This window comes from Anolis carolinensis, chromosome 2 (assembly GCF_035594765.1).
Source record: "Anolis carolinensis isolate JA03-04 chromosome 2, rAnoCar3.1.pri, whole genome shotgun sequence".
In the NCBI taxonomy this organism is placed as follows: domain Eukaryota; kingdom Metazoa; phylum Chordata; class Lepidosauria; order Squamata; family Dactyloidae; genus Anolis; species Anolis carolinensis.
The window spans coordinates 195,257,573-195,271,495 of record NC_085842.1 but is presented as its reverse complement, the minus strand read 5'-3'; the positions used below and the strand labels follow the sequence as shown (position 1 = coordinate 195,271,495).

The 13,923-nt window shown below is 40.7% G+C and overlaps 1 protein-coding gene across 3 annotated transcripts in view; it reads left to right on the top strand.

Moving 5' to 3' along the window:
* Nucleotides 1-4,773: 4,773 nt before the first annotated feature.
* The window catches only part of tyk2 (tyrosine kinase 2), a 58,709-nt gene continuing 49,559 nt past the window's right edge, over nucleotides 4,774-13,923 (top strand). For 2 of the 3 annotated variants that reach the window (XR_010003203.1, XM_008103089.3), the window contains exon 1: nucleotides 4,774-4,912. The gene's annotated coding sequence lies outside the window, so the exon portion shown is untranslated. Of the gene's footprint in view, nucleotides 4,913-4,936; nucleotides 5,815-13,923 lie in introns of those variants that run through there. The other variant, XM_062971479.1, reaches the window with a different exon arrangement.

The following is a 13,923-nucleotide window of genomic DNA, read 5'->3' as shown; positions in this document are numbered from 1 at the left end:
CTACAGTTGCAGTACTCAACTCTCCCAATCCTTCCTTGGTCCAGCAGAAAATACTATTTTCCTTTCCTTTGCCTCCTATTTAACAAAAACAGAATTAGATTTCTGGTCACTTTCAGTTCTAATTTTTAGCAGTATGATTAGACGCTGGAGTAGAAAACTGCCTCCCCAGACCACTCTGGTTGCAAGGTTATGTAGTTGGTAAGACAACCCTTTTTGAAACTATTTTTTGTTCCATCTTTTGGCTTGCAATACTTTCTGCTAAGTGCTGCTTGTGTTCCCACACAAGTGCCCTCATTTGCCCTGTTGATCCACACCCACCTAAATACATTGTGTGGAACAAAAGCTGTAGGAGCCATCTCAGAAATGAGAAGATAATTTTTTTAATTGTTCCAAAGCACTTTTGTATTCATCTGTAAGTCCTCTTAAGAGGCGGGAAGGATAAGGGACAGAGATCATTCTTTGAGAAGGTTATTTGAAATTTTTCTCTGAGATCTTGCTCAGAGAATATTATTTCACTACACTTGATCTAGAAAGAAACTTCAGATAGGCAGTAGCATTGGTAACTAATGAAATAGGCCTATCCTTAAATATGGCCAACTATATCTGAGCTAGTCTATTGGTGCGAGTAAGAGCAGTTGTTATAAGCAAAATCTCTGGCATGTTATTTCCCGCAGAGAATCAGTCTGGGGTAGTGGCTTCAGCATTGGATTATGGCTGTGGAGACCAAGGTTCAATTCCCTTCATAGCCTTGGAAGGAAACTGGGTGATTCATATGATTACAGCCACAGAAAATCCTATATTAGGGTTGCCATAAGTTGGAAACAACTTGAAGGCAGAGAACAACAACAATTGTCCCTACAATCAACTTGATAGTTTAGTCATTACTTCCCAGCCTTATCCCATCTGCATTGAACTGTCATGTAAATGGTAATACCTATTAAAACTGACAGTTCATTTTGTCTCTGCACAACTCTATGAAGAACAGCAGTTTTTTAAAAGGGGGATTGCAAGGGTAAGTCAAATCTATTGTTGTCATACCTCAATCTATTCAATTTACAAAACATGCACGAAGAAAGGAATATGGCTTAATAGTGTCTGCATTAGTAATGTACCAACAAACATCATGCATATATTTTGGAAAAAGGAAAGCATGGAAAATGACTGTATGCAGCTAAAGAATTCTGCAGGGGTGTATGGACCAGAGGGCAATTTTCTGGTGCATGTTTTTGGTGGTATGTGGACCCTGACCACCAAAAAATACACACCACTGGCAACTACTTCACTGTTATCCAGAATAAAGTCAAATTGATTTTCATGAATGGACCAGAAATTGTTAATTCATTTTTGAAATTGCTTTTCTGCTAAGGATAGGAAAAGGTACACCAGAATAACTTGCCTGGTTTTAGATGCTATATACTTTGACTTAGGTGAGTGGAGAAACCAATTGGCATTCCATCTTAGGCAGAAAATGTCATAGGTTGGCCCTGATACAGGTGTAGCAGTCTGATACTTTGCTGGCTTGGCATGGGCAGCACCAATTCACAGCTGAGATTATAATGTGTCTTGCCCCTAGGCTTCACAACTGACAGACCTGTTATTTGAAAATGTTTCTACAGACCTATATGTTGCATAGGGACATGAGAGACGTCTCCCATATGATGGTAAAACATCCGGACGTGCCCTGGGTAATGTCTTTGCAGATAGCCAATTCTCTCACATCAGAAGTGACCTGCAATTTCTCAAGTTGCTCCTGACATGAAAAAAAATGCATAAACAGATTTTCTGCTATAAGTAGGTGGCACCTTTTAAACAGTTTTTGAGCAATTACAGTAAATCCTCCACTTTTGCTGGGGTCAGGGCACAGTACTCATGAATGTGAAAAACCAAATAAACAAATTACTGTTCTTTCCTCCTAGGAATGTGTAGGTTTACCAGTATAACTCATTGGAACCTGAAAGTAGAATCGCATTGGAGGACCTACAGATTTCCAAAGAAATCTCTAGGTTCTCCAGCATGAGGAAGTTGACTATAGAGTGGAGGAGATTCCAAGAGAGAACATCAAACCTGTGAATAACCAAATGTGCAAAAGTCAAACCTGCAAATATGGAAGGACAGCTCTCCTTCCCTTTTGTTACTGAAGCATTTGCATTCCTTAGGCCTCTTGTGTTTACGATGATGATCTGGCTAATTGAGTGCATTGACTTTCTTAGTGCCTTCACCATAGGTGCTATTATTGTATTTCACAGATATCTACACATATTAATTGCACATTCTTTCAACAGTATAAGGAGGGGAACCTTTGGAGCATTCAAATCTGTCATCCCCAATTTCCAAGCAGTTGGCTCTCTCTGACTTGCAATATCCCATGGCATCTTGCTTTCAGTGGGACTAAACATTTGCTTTGGGGCAGAGATTGTAAGCTAAACAAAAGAACAAATCTTCTGATGTGGCTAAATGGACAAATTAGAAGTTTTAACTTAAAGTATTGGATGCTTGTTGGATGCACCAAGGTCTCGTCACTAGAAAGCAGGGGGCACGTGTGAAACTGAAATAACATTTTCCTTGAAGAGTAATAGTGGGTTAGGCTGAGTACATAGCTACATTTTTCATTCTGGTTTCAAGCAGTCTTGAGGAAGCAGACCTCTAAAATATAGTGTGTTTTAAAGGTTGACTGCTTACATTTTTTAAAAAAGCATTGAGGTGTAGTTATTGAAACACACACTTCTAAATTGTTCTGCTTCGGAAAGGACAGTCCTGACGAATTCTCTGCCATTCCACTTTTCATTTGCTTTGAAAAGGTCTTAGTTTGACTCTCGTTACTTTCCTCTTTGTCCACAGCTTATTTCAATCACTGAAAATGGAGTTCAGTGTGAAAAAGCAATCTGCATTATGTTTACTCAGCAGTAGAGAGAGGAAGGGTAGCGTTTCTTCCTTCTCCGTAGGATCAAGCAAAAGCAAGCCATTACAGTGTCTCCCAATTTGTGTGCTTGGTTCCGTTAATAACTTTTGCCATCTTGGAATCGTAGAAACAGAGTTGAAAGTGAACACAAGCATTATCCAGACCAATCCCATTCTGACATGCAGGAACACGCACGCTATTAGTATGTTTATGTTTATTGGCTTTTTAGCTGCTGCATCACACTGTTGACTCATGTTCATCTTGTGATCTTTTAAGACTCTTTGATCCCTTTTGCATGGACTGTTGTCAAGCATCCTGTCATCCTGTATCTGTGCATTTCGCTCCATGTACTGCTGGGCTATACCTTGCAGTATCTTGAACATTACCTTACTGGCATGTGAAATAAGTGCCACTGTACGAAATTTGAGCATTCTTTAGCATTTCCCTTTTTTGGCATGGGGATATAAATTGATTTTTCTAATCTGATGGCCATTCTTGTGTTTTCCATATTTCCTGGCATATGGCATGCATCACCTTGACAGCATAATCTTTCAAGATGTTAAACAGTTCATCTGGGATCCTGTTGTCTCCTGCTGCCTTATTATTAGCAATGCTTCTTAAGGCCCATTCAACCTCACTCCTCAGAATGTCTGGTTCTAATTCACTCACCACACCATCAAAGCTATCAATATTATTATCCTTCCTATACAGATCTTCTGTCTATTCTCGCCACCTTCTCTTTGGTCTCTTCTGCTTCTTCCACTTCCATGAATCGCTTGCTTAAAAATACTTCCTTATTCTTTTGGTTAACCTCTGGAATTCTGCATTTAATTGGGCATATCTCCCCCTATCATTCTTTCCTTTTGCTTGCCTTTTTCTTTCTTGGACTGCTTCCAGTGTCTCTGCAGACAACCATCTTGCTTTCTTGGTTTTCTTTTTATTTATTTATTTAATACATTTATATCTCACCCTTCTTACCCCAAAGGGGACTTAGAGCGGCTTACAAATTAAATTTACATACAATATTATATTATTAGCATAGCACAATACTGGCAATAAATTACTATATTGTACTATATTAACATATTGCAATATTATTAGTAATATTACATGTAATATATAATATATAATATTATATTGTATTATTAGTATTATATTGTATTACAAAATAATAATATATGCATAGACAATATATTATATATTATTGTAAATTATATTGTATATATATATGTATGTGTATATATATATATACACACACACACACATATACTGTACATACATATATATATATAATTAGCATAGCATGTCATACCCCAACGATCAATATTAAAACTGAACTTATCACCTTATCATCTTGCCCACTGTTTTGCATTTCTGTGGCAATTCACACACCCACACTCTGCCTTTAATGGTCTGTTCTTAAGCATTGCTTAGGCCTCCTGAGGTCACTACATACATTTGAAAAAGCAGTCTAAGTAAACTTATGCTACCAATTTTGTTCTCTCAGTCTCTAAAGTGCTTGTTATTAGCAATTAGTAGAAGATAGAGGACCACATAAAAACAACAAGAACACTACATACACACAAACAAACGGGCAAGAAATCCATGAACAAAACTAAGCCTTCCCATCTCAATAGCACGTGATGCTGACTGAACACGCGGCTCTTCCGCCCACGCGAAGCGCTCAGCGCCGTCTGACCGACTGACAGGACCAGGTCCAAGAAAAGATACACTGCTCTTGAGCAACACTCCGCAGCCAATCATCTTTAAAGAGCTTACTTGACAGCCAATGAGAAGCCGCGCGCGAGGTCGCTCCTGTAGCTGCCCCAGCCAATGAGAGAAGAAAAGGAGGCGGGAGGCGGGCAGAGGGAATAACCAGAGACGGATCGTGAACCAATTGGAAAGGGCGTTGCATGGGACCAATGGGAATCTCCGTGACAACCTGACAGGCCAGGAAAGAGGGGACAGCGGGGGGTTCAGGCTACAGAAGTCGTTTTGGCGGCCAAAGTGGAGGTAAGGCGAGCGGCGAAGGAGGGTTTCTTTGTAGGGAAATGGTTTGTAGGCAGCCTAGGAAGCGGGAGATGGAAGTGGAGCGGGGCACAGCCATGGCTGTGAGGGGGAAAAGCAAGTAAGGGAGGGGGCAACGTTAACATGCCCTGGCTGTTTCCAAAATGCGGGTTTAGGCCTTAAATGTGGCCGGTTTCTATGGCAACCATAGAGTCTTCATAAACAAGAGCAGTGTAACCTGAGGGGAGACAGCTAGGAAATAGCTTCAGTAGATAACGGGGCGAGGCGTCATTAAATTATGTTTCCACAGGATGTGCTGCTGATTTGCGGCCGGGGCATCAATCACCATGCAGTAGCTAAAGAGAGAGTATTGGAGGAGAAGCCCCGTTTGGTGGTCGTCTGTGGTACTGTAAACTTTTCTTTACTGCCATGCAAGATTTCTGTGTTGTGTTGTGTAGTAACCTGCCCAAAAGGGCTGTCATGTGTGGCCAGATGTTTAATGAAATACATCAAAAGCGAATTGCACACTTGCACCTACTTATCTAAGACCCCTTCCACACAGCTGAATGAAATCCCACATTATCTACTTTGAACTGGGATATATGGCAGTGTGGACTCAGGTAACCCAGTTCAGAGCAGATATTGTGGGATTTTCTGCCTTGATATTCTGGGTTATATGGCTGTGTGGAAGGGCCCTGAGCAGATGGAGACATTGTGTAAGAAGGAAATACTGACATAGTAATGCAAACAGTGAGAGGAGTATTTGTATAATAACAGTGATGTTGACGATGCTAATCTGGAGCTCTTTCAGATACAATGGGCCCTCCGTAATTGCTGAGGATTGGTTCCTGGTTTTCTGACACCAAAATATGTGGATGTTCAAGTCCCATTATATACAGTGCTCTAAGGTAAAGGTTTCCCATGACATTAAGTCTGACTCGGGTTGGTGCTCATCTCCATTTTTAAGCCGAAGAGCCACCGTTGTTCATAGACACTTCATAGATCATGTGGCTAGCATGACTGCATGGAGCACTGTTACCTTGCTGCAGAAGGAGTATCTATTGATCTACTCACATTTGCATATTTTCAAACTGCTAGGTTGTCAAAAGCTGGGGCTAACAGCGGGAGCTTACTCCGCTCCTCGGATTCGAACTGCCAACCTTTCTATCAGCAAGATCAGCAGCTCAGCGGTTTAACCTACTGTGCCACTGGAGGCTCTCATATATACACACATACATACATACATACATACACGTACAGTGCTCTATTTATTAATCATGTCTGTATGCCAAATTGGAAGCCACTCTGAGTCCCCCTCGGGGTTGAGGTAGAGTGGGGAAAGATACAGTAAACAAATAAATTAATACATTAGCAAATTGAAAATACAGTTACAATGTGTAAAAAACACACACACAAACAAACACAATGTAAGCCTTCGACAACATAAACCACAAACAAAGTTAAAAGCTTGGCATTATACCAAATTTCATTTGACCAGAAGCTGGCCACATCAAGTACCTCTGGTTATCGCTGTAAGAAGGTCCTCCATGGTGCATGTGGCAGGGCTCAGACTGCACTGCATTGTAGTAAGTGGTCTGTGGTTTGCTCTTCTCCACACTTGCATGTCATGGGTTCCACTTTGTAGATTGGTTCTGTATGTCGTGGTGCCAGGGTGCAGTCTGTTCAGCGCCTCCCAAATAGCCCAGTCTTCTGAGTGCCCAGCCCTGTAGTGAAATTATGTGTCTTATATACAATGTTAAAATCAAGGTTTACTTTTTTATTTTTTGAAAAATATTTTAAACTGTGGACAGTTGAACACATGGTTTTCACTTTACTGTAAACATGCCCTAATGCCTCTTTTTGGTTATATATATAATGTGACACTTTTGTTTTTATTCACTTTGGATTTTCATTTTCTAAATTGAAAACATAAGATGTAGAGATAGAGAGGAAAGAGGAGAGCAAAGTTGATATTCCTTGTGATAGCAAAATGGAGCCTATAAATGCAGAAGTTGTGTGACCCTGAATTTTGCTGTAGGTTGATTTTTTTAAAGGTTCTGCCTCTCAGCATCCAAAAAGCAGTATTTGATTGTTGTTGGATATTAGATTGAATGTTTGGCCTAGCTCCACAGAATACTTCTCATAATGGGCAATCCATAGGTGATTCATAGGGCATAAGCTGAAGTTGACTTGAGATGGCAGTTCAGAGCAAGGTGGATGATGATGGAGAACGCAGGGGAAATGATACTAAGCAGTAAAAAATGAATGACATATAGACAGAGGCTATGGAGAATGAAGGAAATAGAAGGATCAGGTTCTGAAGGCTAGTTTTTATTGAGAAAGCTTCTAAAGTTACTATGGGGATTTTTGCTGTTGTGTTTTTCATTAAGTTGGCTTTCATTTGAATGAGACAAGATTTAAGCCAGGGGATGTCTTGGCTTACTCTCTTGCACATTTGACTATTAAACAGAGCAGGTTTACTGCATTTTGTTTGATTTAGGAAAACAAATTTATAAAGCAACTCATGGCAAATCGTTCTAAACAGACTTATTCCTTCTGTATATTACACATGAGGACACGTTTCTGTGCAGAAACTTTAGGCGAGGAGGTGTTTGGCTTCTTTCAGAGTCAGTAAAAAACAGGGAACCAGCTGCAGATTCTTCAGTAGCCTCAGGTGGATTGGTTAAATGGCACAACTTAGGGCAGGGAAAGTCAGCTGTGTAAACGATTGCATAAGGTGGCTATATGGATTGGTAACAGATCAATAAATATGCTGTAGCCTTGCATGCAACTGCTAACTAGTGCTGTCACTTAGATCAAGTGCTGTGGAAAATGTTGCCACCCTTCTGATCTTGACCAGAAATCAGGCAAAACAGGAAATGCATCTTGCCACTTGGTAGCATGCAGTAGGACTGTTGTAAGTTTGCACTGTATACAGGCATTCCCCAAGTTACGAACAAGATAGGTTCTGCAGGTTTGTTCATAAGTTACAGATACATTTTTAAAGTGTAACCCCAACCCCCCCCCTCTATATATGCTACCTTGGGGACCCAGTGGTGCCCGGGTTATTAGAAGAAGGCATTGTTTGTTTTGTGGAGGATACTGGCAGGGTTCGGGCTACATATTCATGGCACTGACTATAAGCTGAATGTTCGTGAAGGGAGGGCCATTGGTGTCTTCTGCTCAGTGGGAACTATAGCTGTTTATGGAGACTGGAAGCTGTGTAAGTTGACACCTCTGCCACATCCACACATACACACATTTCACTTTTATTATGTGTATAGATATGTGTATGTGTGTCTTGGATAGCATAGGGAAGGGTTAACACCACTGTGGTGTTTCTTTTGCTGTCTGTTCAGAAGATTTTGCCTTACTTTCTGTCCTTGTGATAATTGGATTTTGAAAAAAATGACTTGTTGTAGAAACAAGGATTGGTGATAAAGCTTCAGGGGGGACACTTTCCCTCCATGATAATTCTTTCAAGAGTGGATTTCCTTTCTGAGAGGTAGATTTCTCTCACTTCCTGTTGTCTCCCCCCCCCCCCCCCCGTATTTAACAATTAATTGTTTATAAGTCAGATGTTTGTAACTTGAGGAGTGTCTGTAAATTGCCGCCCCTATCATTGAAGAAGAAGATCATTGAAAGTTAAAGCATTAAAGACCTGTCCTTGGAATGCAACTAACTATGCATTTTTTAAAACATGCCATGACATCCTTTTAATATACTACATTTAGCTGTGGGATCACATGTGGTACAGCCACTTGATGTTTGACAATATTGTTGATACTGGAGTTTGTTGCAGAATAGATGAACTGAAGGGAGGAGGGACTGCCTGGAAGCAAGTGGAATTTTGGAACGTTTGTGGCTGGTGAATTCAGTAGACCATGTAATGAGTTTATCGGGTGTCTAGTACAGTATTGTCAGGAAAGAGGAGCTGCAGGACTATGCCTAATTTGAAATTCAGTGGTTTCACTGAGGTTGAGTCAAAAAGACAAGGTTACCTGTCTTGTGATAGTATTAATATCTTATAATAGTTGGCTGTGAATCAGGAGAGTTTCAATTTAAATGACGTTTGTGTCATAAACTTAGTTAATGGTCTTTTGTAAGCCTTCAACCCCTCATGAGTCTTAACTCCTCATTTGCAAACAGAGGTCAATCACTCTGCTTTGCTTTACAGGATTGTTGGAAAGATTGCAACACGATGATGTAACGAGAAGCTTTTCAAATTATGAAAGTATTATCTAAATGTTTAACAAGGAATTACAGCACTGGGTAGAGATTTGGTCATGGAGAGAATAGGTAATTTTCTTGCAGCAGGAGAAAGTTAGTCTTCTGGGGTGGCAAACTGAAATTCTGGTTATTTTAGCTATAGGATATTGGTTCCCAGACTTGGGTCACCAGGCTTTGTTGGACTACCTCCAGAATCTCTAGAGAGCACTACCAAAGGTCTAACATTATTATTGTTGTTGTTATTTATACCCTGTTTTCTCTCTCTCTCAAAAAAAAGACTCAAATAAGCTTACAATATAACTGATACAACACAATTAAAAAAAACCCAAAAACTTACAAACATTAAAGTAGAATTACATTTCTGGCAATCCAGAATGACTGTTTGAGGAAGAGTATAAAACTTGTAAACATTATATTATAATGCCATCTGAGGCTGGTCATCCAGTGACTGTCTCACCAAAGGCCAACTGAAACATCGAAGTCTTCAGTTGTTTCCTGAAGGAGGATAGAGAGGGAGCCAACCTAATCTCCCTGGGGAGGGAGTTCCAGAGCCGGAGGGGTCATGGCCGAGAAGGCCCTCTCTCTCATCCCCACTAAACATACTTGTGAGGAAGGCAGAAGCGAGAGGAGAGCCTCCCTGGAGGATCTTAGAGATTGCGTAGGTTCATAGGGGATTATGCGATCATGAAGATAGGCAGGTCTCGAACCGTTTAGAGCTTTATAGGTAATAACCTGCACCTTGAATTGGACCTGGAATATTATCGGCAGCCAGTGAAGCTGCTTAAATAGGAGGGTTGACTGCTCCCTGTAAGCAGCTCTAGTTAGTAACATAGCTGCCGACTGTTGTCCCAACTGCAATTTCTGGACCGTCTTCAAGGGCAGCCCCACGTAGAGTGCGTTATAATAATCCATCATTGAGGTAACCAGAGCATGGACCACCATGGTCAAGTCCGACTTCTCGAGGTATGGCCGCAGTTGGTGCACTAGTGTTAGTTGTGCAAAGGCCCTCCCGGCCAGCGCTGACACCTGAGCATCAAGTGACAGCGATGAATCCAGAAGGACCCCCAAACTGCGGAACTGTGCCTTCAGGGGGAGTGTGACCCTGTCAAGTACAGGTAGCCACCCTATGCCCTGATCGACTGACTTGGAGGTCCTCTGTCTTACCAGGATTAAGCTTCAACTTATCCTCATCCCACCCATCACAGCAGCCAGACACTGGTCTAGGATCCGAGGGGCTTCCTTGGAGGTAGGTGGAAAGGAGTAGTGGAGTTGAGTGTCATCTGCATAGAGATGGCACCGAACTCCAAAACCCCGGATGACCTCACCCAGAGGTTTCATGTAGATATTAAAAAGCATGGGGGAAAGAATAGAACCGGTCAAAGGCCAGGGGTCCGAGCAGGTATCCCCCAGCTTCACCATGTGGGTGCGGCCCTCCAGGAAGGAGTAGAGCCACTGTAGTGCAGTGCCCCCAATCCCCATTCCTGAGAGCTGCCCCAGAAGGATACCATGGTCGATGGTATCGAAAGCCGCTGAGATGTCTAAGAGAACCAACAGGGACACACTCCCCCTGTCAAGTTCTCTACGGAGGTCATCCACCAAGGTGACCAAAGCTGTCTCAGTACCATGACCAGGCCTGAAGCCAGACTGGAATGGGTTAAGATAATCGGTGTCTTCCAAGAATCCCTGGAGTTGAGAGGCCACCACTCCCTCTAGAACCTTGCCTAAGAATGGGAGGTTTGAAATTGGTTGATAGTTTGATAGAATAGAGGAATCAAGGGATGTTTTTTTTTAGAATTAGTCTAATAGTTGCCTGTTTCAGGCTAGATGGAAATTGCCCTTGTTCCAGTGAGGCATTGATAATCCTCAGAAACCAATCGACCAACCCCACTCCCCCCAGCAAGCTTTATAAGCCAGGTAGGAGAAAGGGTCTAGAGCGCATGTGTTTGGCCTCCTCGCTCCAAGGATCTTATCCACATCATCAGGCCAAACAAGTTGAAATGAATCCATCAAAGTTGAATTGACAGATGTTCTGTGTACCTCATCTGGAACTGTATCAAAATTGGCATCCAAGTTGGAGTGTAATCGAGCGACTTTATCTTTTGATGGATTGGTAAATGCATGTGTAATAAATTGTTGTACATGGAAATAATGGTAGTAAGAAGAAATTCTTGATAGGATTCCCAGTTTGTCTGGTTATGCTGGTTTGTGATGACAACTGCTGTACAGTAATGTTCATTTTTTATTCAACAATAAATGTGAATTCTTTTTTGTGGAAAAATAAGACATTTCCTGAAAATAAGACCTAGTGCATCTTTAGGAGCAAAAATTAAGACACTGTCTTATTTTGGGGGAAACAGGGTATATTGCATTGGAAACTTTTGTGTGTAACTTCTTTCATACCATTGAATATTTAGCAGAAACGAAATTGGTTAAAGTTGTTCAGTTGAAACTCTGCTGAGGAGATCAATTTTATTGTATAAGACATGCATACACATGTTATTGTAAACACATTCTTATTGTATACTGGAGTTGGGAAATACAGTGGCTTAAGTGTTGAGCTAGGAGACCAAGGTTCAAATCTCTGCTCAGCCATGGAAGCCCACTGGCTGATGTTAGACAAGTAAGACTCTGGAAACTCCCTCTGAACAAATCTTGCCAGAAAAAAAAATACAAGATAGGATCACCTTCTGGTCACATAAGTTAAAAAATGACTTGAAGACACACAATTTCAGTGGGAATGCAGAGTTAATTATCTATTTCTGTTCTAATACTCTATTTCTACTTAACTTTTTGCTTAAATTATGGCAGTCTGTAATCCACAGTAAGTTGTGCAGGACAAACAGTTATGATGAAACAGGTCTCTCTTTAGTAGCAAACATAAATGTATTTCCCATTTAAAGGAAAAGTGTATTTTCTTCTTGAAATCTCATTATACATACTGAGATGTCCCAAGTCTGTTCAAACCAGCATGAGTGTAACATTGGTTTGCATGCTCTTTGATATGAACATAAGTCTTGTCGAGGACTGATATTTTGTTAACTGAGAGCGGCTTTTGAATTTTGACACTTTGCTAAATAGAATTTCCTTTGATAGGTAGCTGCAAAAGAAGCAGTTGAATAAAATAAAAGCGTCATCATAAATTTTATCATAAGATAGAACAGAGGAAGAGGCTAAATTGCCTGATTATTTTAACATCTTGATATTTTGAGTGAAAGGCCATTGTCCAGTTGTACAATCTCTTTTAACCCTTATCTACACTGATGTTTTGTTGCAGAATTCACACAGGAGGATACCTGTGTGTGTATGTGCCTTCTGGTGCTTGTTGACTTATTGGGTACAACATGAATTTTATAGTTTTCTTAGGCAAGGAATACTCTGAGGTGGTTTTGCCAGTCTCTTCCTCTGAAATATAGCCTATAGCAAGTGGCATTTATTGGCAGTCTCCCATCTAACCAGAGCTGATCCTGCTTAGTTTCCAAGATCATGCAAGACCTGCTAACCCACTATTATGTGACACTGTGGAACCCCTGGTGGTGCAATGAGTTAAACCCTTGTGCTGGCAAGACTGCTGACCGAAAGGTTGGCGGTTTGAATCTGGGGAGCGGGGTGAACTCCCATCTGTCAACTCTAGTTCTCCATGTGGGGACATGAGAGAAACCTCCCACAGGATGGTAAAACATCAAATATTCAGATGTCCCCTGGGCAACGTCCTTGCAGACGGCCAATTCTCTCACACTAGAAGCAACTTGCAGTTTCTCAGGTCGCTCCTGACACAAAAAAAGTGACATTGTTACATGAAAGGTTGTAAACAATATCCACTCATTTTGTAGTTTTTTAACAGGCAAAAAGTAGAGAGAGAGATTGTACTCTATATATGTATCAGTTAAACTTCCTTAGAAACAATATTCCAGCTTTCCAAACATGAAGTGTTTTGGGTCTGGGACTATCATGAAACATGCATAAATCTGCATCACAAATACCCCTGTGGATATTTTCTGAGTGTAGAATGCAATTGGAATACTATTGGGGTCTGAAAATATGACAGATAGAGGCACTAACTGAATTTTTTAAAATTTTGCCTGGATGAGAATTAAAATATTTCGAGACCTTTCATATTATCATTAAGCATAATTGGAGAACTTAAATCTCACTGAAAGTAAATACATATGACGAAACATACAGGAGTGAATCCTAATGTGGTCAAGTTATTTGATGTGAGGGACTGGCAGTTTCCCCTCAATATGCCAGGGATCAATACTATATTTGTATCTGCTGGCTACAATTGGCTTTTTTCCCCCTGCATGCTTGCCAGAAACCAGCAGCAGTCTATACACCACCAGTTGATGTAGCATTGATCTCGTTTATTACCTAACTTCTTCCTTTGAACATTTAATAACATTCAATGTGTTAAAATTATTTAAATGGAGGAATAATCTCTTTTTTTCAAAAGAGTTAAATGCTGTCACACATGGCTCTGTGCTGGGATGAAAAGTGTGTAGCCTCTGCTATTCCTTATATATTTTACTCTCTTATTCTGTAAATGAAAAATTTGTTTTCCACAAAACCCGACTTTCAGAAAGATATTCTGAACAAGTGGGTGCAAGTATACACACACAGAAAAGTGTTTTGAGTCACAAAATTGGTTCTCTGCTGGGGAAAATTGTGTGTCCCCTTCACTACATTTCGTACTCACCCCTTCATCTTTCAACCCTAGAAGAAGAAGAAAAAGAGGAAAGGGGGAAATAATGCAAGTTTGTGTATATCTGAAGACAAGTAACTCTCACTGA